At 27.2% G+C, this 9,770-nt stretch overlaps 1 protein-coding gene across 1 annotated transcript in view; it reads right to left on the reverse strand.

Annotated features, from left to right (window-relative positions):
• Positions 1-7,255: 7,255 nt before the first annotated feature.
• Positions 7,256-9,770, reverse strand: part of LOC133035017 (protein CONSERVED ONLY IN THE GREEN LINEAGE 160, chloroplastic-like) — an 87,105-nt gene continuing 84,590 nt past the window's right edge. The window contains exon 4 of the transcript XR_009686302.1: positions 7,256-7,426. The gene's annotated coding sequence lies outside the window, so the exon portion shown is untranslated. The remainder of the gene's footprint in view (positions 7,427-9,770) is intronic.

A 9,770-nucleotide genomic window follows, 5' to 3' on the forward strand; every position in this document is an offset into this window, starting at 1 on the left:
TTTATATTTTCTTAGTCCAATATAGTGTGGATGTAATTTTAATTTATTTTTATGTTTGTTAAGTTGGCATTGTCAATTTGATGTGTGAGAAATGATGCATATGGGCATGTGCCAAATATGTTATGCAACCTATCTCTTCATAAATAATGGTAAAGCAAGCTCACCTTACCTCTAGAATGTGTTTACTTGTCTTACTATAAAGGGTAAATATTATTTTGGACCCTGTGTTTTGTAAAAGTTACCAATTGGACCATCTGTTTTGTTAAATGACAAAATAGACCCTGTATTTTTCAAAATAGTACAAATAGGACCCTGAACTTAATTTTTGATAATTTTTTTTTTAATATAACCAACTTGAAAATACAAACAGATATAAAAAATGTAAACAGTTTTGTCATAATACCTTTAGATCGGATAATTATTAAATTTTATTTTGACAAAAAAAAATAATTTAGGGTCCTATTTTTACCATTTTAGAAAATACAGGGTCCATTTTGTCATTTAACAAAACAGAGGGTCCAATCAATAACTTTTGCAAAACACAGGGTCCAAAATAGTATTTACCCTACTATAAATAATCGTAACCTATTTCTAATTTGATGCATATTATAATTGATTGCATTTACAGTTTTCGAATCTAATGGGTGACTCTTCTCCAACAAAAAGGTCTCCAACTTTTATAAACTTGTTCGTGAATTTTAGTTTTATTATGTTCATAAACAAGTACAAGTTTTGGCACTATCATGCTTTTCAATAGTATGATCAATGTGATTATACTTTAATTTTTTATTGTAAGGCCACTGTAATTATGATGGACAAAAAAGAATTCTTATGTATCTAGTTCAATACATTACCCTAGAAGCACTAATTAGGTACAAAGTTACAAAAAATTACATTAAATGTAATTATAGTTTTTCTTTTTCCTCTATCACCGCACTAGAGAAATGGAAGAGACATACACAACCTCTTTGTATTGATCTCAAGTCCAATTTTAATTTTATGTTTGGTACATCATTATTTAATTTATATTGTAGGTCTATATTTATAACATACACATTCTTTTTATTTCTTTAATATTTGCATGCTTCAATTTAACTTTACAAGACACGACGGTTTCAATTTCATTTACATATTTATGAGAGTAAGTCACATATTTGGCATTGCCATGACTACTCACAAGCTATAGCTTGATTTGGTTATAGTTTTTGAATCCACGTCTCACTGAGGAAGATATGAAATGGATTTTTAATGTCTTCCCAAATAAGCCATTAAATTCTTGTTTTGTTGTAGAGTATACCAATTTCTTAAGTTCAAATTTATTATTGTTACTATTTAAATTTTTTAACGTGGGATCAAATTTTTTGCATCAGTAAATTTGGTACACCTTACAATTTAAAGAATTATTTTCATGTCAAGTTTAGAATATGTTGTATTAATTTTTGTGAATCATGCTTATGCTACTATTACAAAATTAGATTTTAGAAACACTTAATTAGTAACACTTTAAAAAAGTCTTGCGATTTTGTTTATTTTAAGAATTAGAGACAGTTGTAGAAAAAACATTATTAAAGACTTGTTCCAAATAAATAAATAAATAAATATGTTACTAAATTGAACATAAGTCGACACTTTCTAATTAAGTGTTGTTGTATATTGAAAGATAGAATAATAGAAAATAACACTTTGTATCTTGTCTTAGTTTAAAAATAAATAAGTATAAAATTAAATTATATATATATTTTTGAGTATTGTTTCAACTATGTGCCTATGAAATTTTGAAACTTTAATTTAAAAGTATTAATAAGAATTTCATATTACACGTTCTCGACATAATAAACTTACTACTCATTTACTAACTTCTATCATTTAATTGTTCTATGAATATTATATTTTCCTTCTTGATAACTTAGTAAATTGTTTGCCTTGCATCTGTTTTTCTTTGAGATAATTACAACATTATTTAGTTGTTTTAATATATCTCCAAGTTTACCTAAGTAATTGTTAATATTGTAATTCTTATATATAATTTTTTAATAATCCTTCATTTAGTAAATTGTTTACCTTGCATATGTTTTTCTTTTATTTGATATTTTACTCTTTGTCTTGTGGTTGAAATGATTTTTTTGTATCCCCTTTCATATACGCACTGAATATTAATTATATACTATATATATGAACATCTTAATATTTTAAGTTTACGTTATTCTAATGCAGATTTTTTTTTTTGTAGTCAATCAGTACCACATCAACAAATATAGAGCTTTGATTAACTAAACAATTCAAGCTTTGAGGATAACATCAACTACTTCTCATTTTTCTCTAAGCTTTGTAATTATATATAGTTAGCTAAAATTGTAATTGTAAAAACTATGGTGGCGTTTGGTAACACTTTTTTAATCAGTTTTCTGTTTTTAAAAGTAGAAAAGTGAAAATATTTTTCCAAAACATGTTTTATAAAACTGTTTTTACTTTTCAATTTTATAATTAGAAATCAAAATTTTAAAAACAAAAAAAAATCACTTTCAATATTTTTTTAAACAGTTTGTTTTCTTAATCAATCTTTTGGATTACAACCAGACCCGAATCCAAATCCCCTCCTCACGACCTTGGCGTTGAACCCGGTTTCTGACCCGAATCAGAATCCAACCCCGAATCTTGACCCGACTTAAATAAAATCAAAAAATAAAAATGAAAATGAACTTTACAGAACACACTTTTGTTTTTTGTTTTTAAAATTGAAAAACAAAAGTGGTTAGAGAACGCATTTTTGTTTTTTAAAAATAAATTTTTTAAAAACAAAAATTTTACTTTCATTTTGTGATTAAAAAATTAAAAAGCAAAAGTGTTACCAAACGGCACTTATGTAATCACATTTTGTTGTACTTATTTTTGTACAATATATTTTGCAATATATATATATACTAGCAAAAAACTACGTGCGAGGCACGTATACTAAGTTTTATACTAAGTTTTTTCTATGTTATTTGAAAGTGAGATTATTATTGAATACTGAATGCAAATGCAATATATTAGTGTTTAAGAAAGCTTAATGATTTAAATATGTTCTTAAGTTAATCCAAAAATAAACTAAAAATTGATGTTCCAATACTTAAAGAAACATTACTTAAATGGGGGTAAGATAAAAAGAAAATTAAAAATCAATCTCTAAATTGTTGATAATTGAAGATAGCATTAGTCTAAAAATTGTAGATAAGAAAACTAATGATAGTCATTGGTGGATTTCAATCTTCATTTTCTTTGATAGAGACAATAGTGTAATTTTTGTATTTTGCACTTTTCATTCTAGCCAGGTCCGCATATATCTGGATTATCCATTTTTTATTTGATAAATTGAATATGGTAGTGTCGACAAATCGGCGGTGTTCATGCAAACAGTGATGTATTTTCATTTAAGATGATTAGACATGATGTGCATAATTTATTTTTTAAAAAATCAACTTATAAAAGGCATGTAAAAGTATTTTCTTTGTATTGTCATCAAGTTCAACATATGCTATAGCACTGTAAAATGCATAATAAGATTATTATTAGTATCTTTTTTTTTTTTTTAATTTTAACTTAATTTCAATAACATCATATGTTTTTTGTAATCTACCGTGGTGTAGGAAATCATTCCTGACCGCATGTTGGCTTGTCACATATAAAAAAAAAATAATAATATAGTATAGAGTAATTGCAGACATTAAATTTAAATAATAATAATAATTCAGAAAATCCATACTTACATGAGACGGTTAGATCAAAAAAGAAAAACTCTATATGATTAAATATAGTATAGAGTTTTATTTTTGACAATATTCATTATTTTTGAATATAACATTTGGACAATATTCATTATTCACAATGAATTGTTACAACTACTTTCTTTTTATATTTTCTTTTAATTTACAATCAATCAATGTTATTACTGTTTTTGAAATTTAATAGAAACAATAGAAACGAAATTGATAATAATAATATAGGATTAGAACGAAATATGAGAGAGATGCATGATGAAGATATATTCTTCTTAAAAGAAACAAATGAAGAAGCGATGAATATTAACATTAAAATTTCATATTTATCTTTATTCAAAAAAAAAAAAAATGATATTAAAGTGATGAATATTAACATTACTTGGAAGAATAAGCAGAGAGAAAAATATGGAGAAGAAAAGAAGTGGTGTAACGGCCAACAAAAAAAAATTAGAGGGCATATGATTCTGTTATATATATTGGAATGAAAAAAGAGAGAGAAGAGATGAGATATAAATAGGTTTTGGGTTGATGACATATATTATTATTCTCAGCTAGCTCTGATATAAATTAGAATAAGAATGTCCAAATTATAATAGGAAAAGGGATACATAGATATTTAATTTTTAAATTCTTGGCAAACTAAATAATAAATAAAAAAAAAGATAAAAAATAAAACAAAAGCTAAATAACAAAAAAAATAATAAATAAAAAAAAAGATAAAAAATAAAATAGCAGCTCTTGTCTGTTTTTTGAACTTAAGGTCACTACGTGCAACCATCCCTCGTGTACATGTTTGAATTAGCATTTTTGTGGCTACTCTCTGTCAATAGTGAACGACTACAGAAAGATCTCACTCAAACATAAGAATACTTGCTTTGCTAAATTTAATAAACAGAAAAATCTTATTGAAAAACAAATTGGTAAGTTGCTGACAAAGTTTTTAAAATAGGGATTTGATTCTTGGTGCAAAAATAGATAAAAAAAACATAAAACAATAACACAACACATCAAAGCCAAAATGGTGTGACTGAACGTATGACGAGGGCAATGACATTATTAAATAAAGTAAGATGCATATGATTATTAACTCTTGATTATAAAGACACCAAATTACACAAGTGTGAGAAAAAAAATAACTGCTAGTTTCTTTCTCAACTTCCATATGGAAAATAATAAAAAAAAGAGTTAATAGCTAAAACTATAATGAGATTGCGAAAGAATGTAATCATAATTCGTGAATATCATTCGATTCCTCCAAAGCAATCTCGTTCCTAAACAATATTTTTAGATATGGAAGAACTCTTGGGAGCACAGGTAAATCTCTAACCCAATCATTGAACTAAAAAGTTTCACAAAAATACAATCATAAAAGAACCCCAAAATAACAGCAGAACAATCAAAACAAGTTAAAATGAAGAACAGAGAACAAATCTCAGTTGCCCATTTAAGAAACCACCTAAGAATTTTGCCACATTAAACCAAGAATTGACTTAAGCTTTATTGATTGATTATTAATAACAGTGTTCACTGTATCAAAATTAATAAACCAGAAAAAAACAGTACAAAATATTCCCAACATTGTTAACAGAACAAAAATACAAACACAACAAACATAATAAATGCAAAGTTAAGATAAAAAAAGTTTAATAATCACAAAAACAGCTCTTAAAGAACTTTTAGTTTTTATATCTTCAATATTATCAATAAGAGTTTTTCTTTATACAATTATTAAGAACAATAAAAGAGAAAAGATTAAAATGAATTATAATTAATAGTCAAAATTAGCATTTAACTAAAATATTACACCACCAATTTGATACTCTCATCAAATTCCCACCACCACAGTGCAGAGAACAAAACCCTTTTGAAAATTCATCTCATTCACATTGCTATCTCTGCAAAAACAATAATCAATGTACCAAATTGTTAGCTTTAATGGCTAAGAGAAACTAATTATATATATATGTATGTGTATATGTATATATGATAAATATTGACTATTGAGATTGAGTTTGGGATCAAAATTTGGGGAAATACTCAAAAATCTCAAAATCCCAAGACAAATCATAGCCAAGCACTCTCTTTCTTTCTCTTTATCTGTGTGTGAGTGTGATTTTCCATCATATTGCTATCCAAAGTTTGACAAAGAATTTTCCATGCTATAAACTATGGAATATAATCAATCCAAATAAAAAACAGTACAGTAAAGTTAAGCTTCTAAGTCCTTGAACCGAACTTCTAACTTTGACTCTATTCTTACTTTCGCCTATTTATGCACCAATCTATTTGTTATCAGACACCAATCAACGCAAACCCTGTTCCCCGATGAACTAATAAACACCATATAGCCTACTTTTTTTCTTCTCCGCATCTCCCATTATAATTTAACAAAACTCAAACTTCAGATCCAAATACCAATGCAGCAGCATATGAGAAAGTATATTTCAAAAATAAACTCGATAAACGAAAAGGGTATGATCAACTTACATCTCGACTCTTCCTCATCCTCATCACACCACTTGTTCCAATCAACTTTCAGGTAAGGTGCTTGTTTTTCTTCTGTTTTCAATAATCTTTTCCACCAACCTTTTTGTTCTTTCCGGATTGAACATATTATGTTCCTTAATCCAGGTTTTGTCTTACAACCCTGCATCAGTATAATAATATGAACAATTATAACAGCAACAGAATCAAACAAATAACAGTGTCAACCATCAACAAAAATAAAGAAGCTCGGTTAATAGTCTCTAAAATTTATCTCAGAAACAGAACAAAAGGGTGTCCAAAACATAGTACAGTTCACAAATAAACTAAACACAAATCTCTGAATAAATAACTAACATAAGACATCTGCTATAAACTATTGAGACATTTTTACACAACCCAATTTGATTTGACTTTGGAAAACCTCATCCACCATGAATAGGGGTATAATCAACTCAACAACAATTAGTAAAATGGGGGACACTACTGTTGGGGGACCGGAGTTACCAGCGGAGCAGGAAACGAAGACGCCGTGTTGGGATGCCCCGAATGCCCCAACTGCGATCGAGTACAAATAGTACAGCAGCATGTCCATTGCCCCAACGGAAAGAGAAATTATATGGACACGATCGGAAATCGCTTGGTCCATGGCTGCTAAGATATCCGAATCGAAACATCCCAATTTTTCAACCATGTGGGCAGTGCTAAGATATACGTGATGAATTTTTCGAAAGATATGGGCAGTGCAAATTTTGATGGTATAAGGAAATATTTAATATCAGTTCAAATATTAATAGGATTTGTTTTATTATTATTTTATTATATATAAATAATATTTTATGATTTTATTAAATAAAAATAAAAATTCACTCATACATTTCTCATAAATGAAGAATTTTAGTTATATAGGCACACTTTATATAGAATAGATATATAGCAATCAATTGTTCATTTTATTACATTTGTTAGTTTAAATTTTGTTAATGCACTATAAAATTTAGGGAAAAAAACAGAAAAATACAAAAAAGGAAAAAAAATTACAAAAATACTATGGGCCGGCCCATTAAACATTTATACAGTCCACATACAAATATTTACAAAAATACCACATGCACTAAACCTTTAGCTGCACGGAGCGAACATTGAAGCTGACATACCTTGATCGTTTCAAAACCGCAAAACAACTAAAATGAAACCAAAACGAAGAAAATACAACCATTAATTCCGGCGAAATCAACTGGAAAAGAAGACCTGCAATGATCTAAATAGAAATTTACGAAAAAAAACCAGAAAAACTGGGAAGAAACTAAAATTACACAATTATTTTCGGTTTTATTCGATCAAAACAACTCCCCCTAATATCGAAATCCGGATTCATGAAATGTAGATCTGTAACAAATAGATCTAGAGCTCCCCCCGAATCCAAAACAAGGTATGATGTGAAATTTTTTTTAAAAAAAATCTCATGAATAATAGATCTACGTTATATATAGTTGCATTTTGGTTGATTATTGGTTTCCAATGTGGAATATATTTTAAAAAAAAACAGAATAAGAAGAGCAAATTTGAATTAAGGGACAACACGTTACGTATAAGTCTGTTTATTTTTTGTTTTGGTTGCATTATAGTTGCATTATCGTTCTAAGATAGTTTATATAATATGCAAGTAGCAAAACTATAATAAAACTACAAAATAACTGTAAACAAACTAAAATACAGAAAAAACTCTTTGAACATCAACATCCATGATAAATTAAATTGTTACCCATTGATGATATACAAATGGATAGGAAACAACTAGACAAAAACATATTTCCAAAAAAATAGATACAGAACGTGTTTACACTATTAAAAAACTGTGAAAAAACTAATACAAACTTAGAATAGATCAAATGAAAAAACTGAAATGAAAAAGAATAAAACATCTGGAAAAACATAAAACAGAAAAAAAAAAAAAAAAGACAACAAAATGAAACAGTTTTTAAGACTAAACAAACGAAAATGAAAAACCCATAAAAAGAACAAATAAATTAAACTAAAAAAATAGTAGCCCTAAAAAACCAAACGAAATGCTAAAATAAAAAACCTAGAATAGTAAAATCGAAAAACACAAGACACACAAATGGCAAATACAAACAAATTTTAAATAGGGGCGAAACCAAAAAGAAACTAAAATCAAACCTTATACTGAAGACCAACTCCATCTTGATCATTTTTTTTAGCATCATCTTGAGGAATTTTTTCATGGGCTGCCACCTTTGATTTCTTCTTTGGAAGAGCTCGCCCACGTTTCGACAATGGAGCAAAATTAGAGTCATCATCCTCAACAACATGTCGTTTACCCTTGTTTCTATTAGCTAAAGATTTCAACTCCATTTTAGAAATTTTTTTTTGAACAAGGGAAGGAGTTGATGAAGAATAAGTTACAACCATATTTATATATTAAGAGAAAAATAAAAAGAGAGAAAATGGTTGATGGGAGTTGAAAAAAAATTTGAAGAACAAAAAGAAGAGTGAAAATGGAGTTGTGATTGTGAAGAGGGAAGTGTTAGCTATGAAGGTTATTATTTTTTAAAAAAAAAAAACTGAAAAAGAAATAGAAAATAAAAGGAAAAAGAAGAGAAAAAAGAGAGAAATGATGTATAGAGTGATTGATGTAATGCATCAATCAATCAATCACGTGTCAAAAAAGGTTGAATTGTGTGTGCATGTGGTAAAATAGTAATAAAATATAAAAGATGTGTAAAAAAGTTGGTTTAGCCGTGTATAGGTATTAATGTAATAAATTTATCATTTTAGATTTTTAGTGTAAAAATTTCTAAAATTTATTTTGTTACATTTTTAGAATTAGAATATTATATATATATATATATAAAATACTGTCAAGATTTTATATATATAAAAAAATTCAAATAACATTCTTTTTTTCTCCATATTCACAGTATAAAAATATATATATAAATTATTTTATTAATGGTAACACTTATAATAAAAGTGTTACATAATATTTATTTATTTATTTTTTTTTTTATAAAAATTAAACATTACAATAGACAACATTTTGTTAGTGTTGCTTTAGCACCCTAAGTTTTGGCAAGAGTGTAGGAGGCAACACTTTTACTAGTGTTGTTTTTTAAGTTTTTTTAGTTAAAAAAAGTTACAAAATATATTTTTTCTAATAGTGTGCTGCTTATGATTATACTTCTTTATTAGCTAGTAAAAAGAATAATTCTTTTTATGTTATGGTGTATAGGTGGTTAGAGATGGTGAATAAAGTATGGAAAGAATCTACTATTTTAATTTCAAGAGAGATCCTTAGCATCAAATTGGAAGAATATGTCATCCGAGTTGATGTCTCATCATTCATGAAAATGACTCTTTAAAGATTGATTAATCTAGCCACTTTTATTGGAAAATCACTTCTCGAATCGACCAAGAATTTTAGAGATGAAATGTTCTTGGATATATTCAACTTGCAAACAAGATTATATAGAAGTAGTTATATTTCTATCATGTCTTATTGACACC

This window comes from Cannabis sativa, chromosome 2 (genome assembly GCF_029168945.1).
Source record: "Cannabis sativa cultivar Pink pepper isolate KNU-18-1 chromosome 2, ASM2916894v1, whole genome shotgun sequence".
Taxonomy (NCBI): domain Eukaryota; kingdom Viridiplantae; phylum Streptophyta; class Magnoliopsida; order Rosales; family Cannabaceae; genus Cannabis; species Cannabis sativa.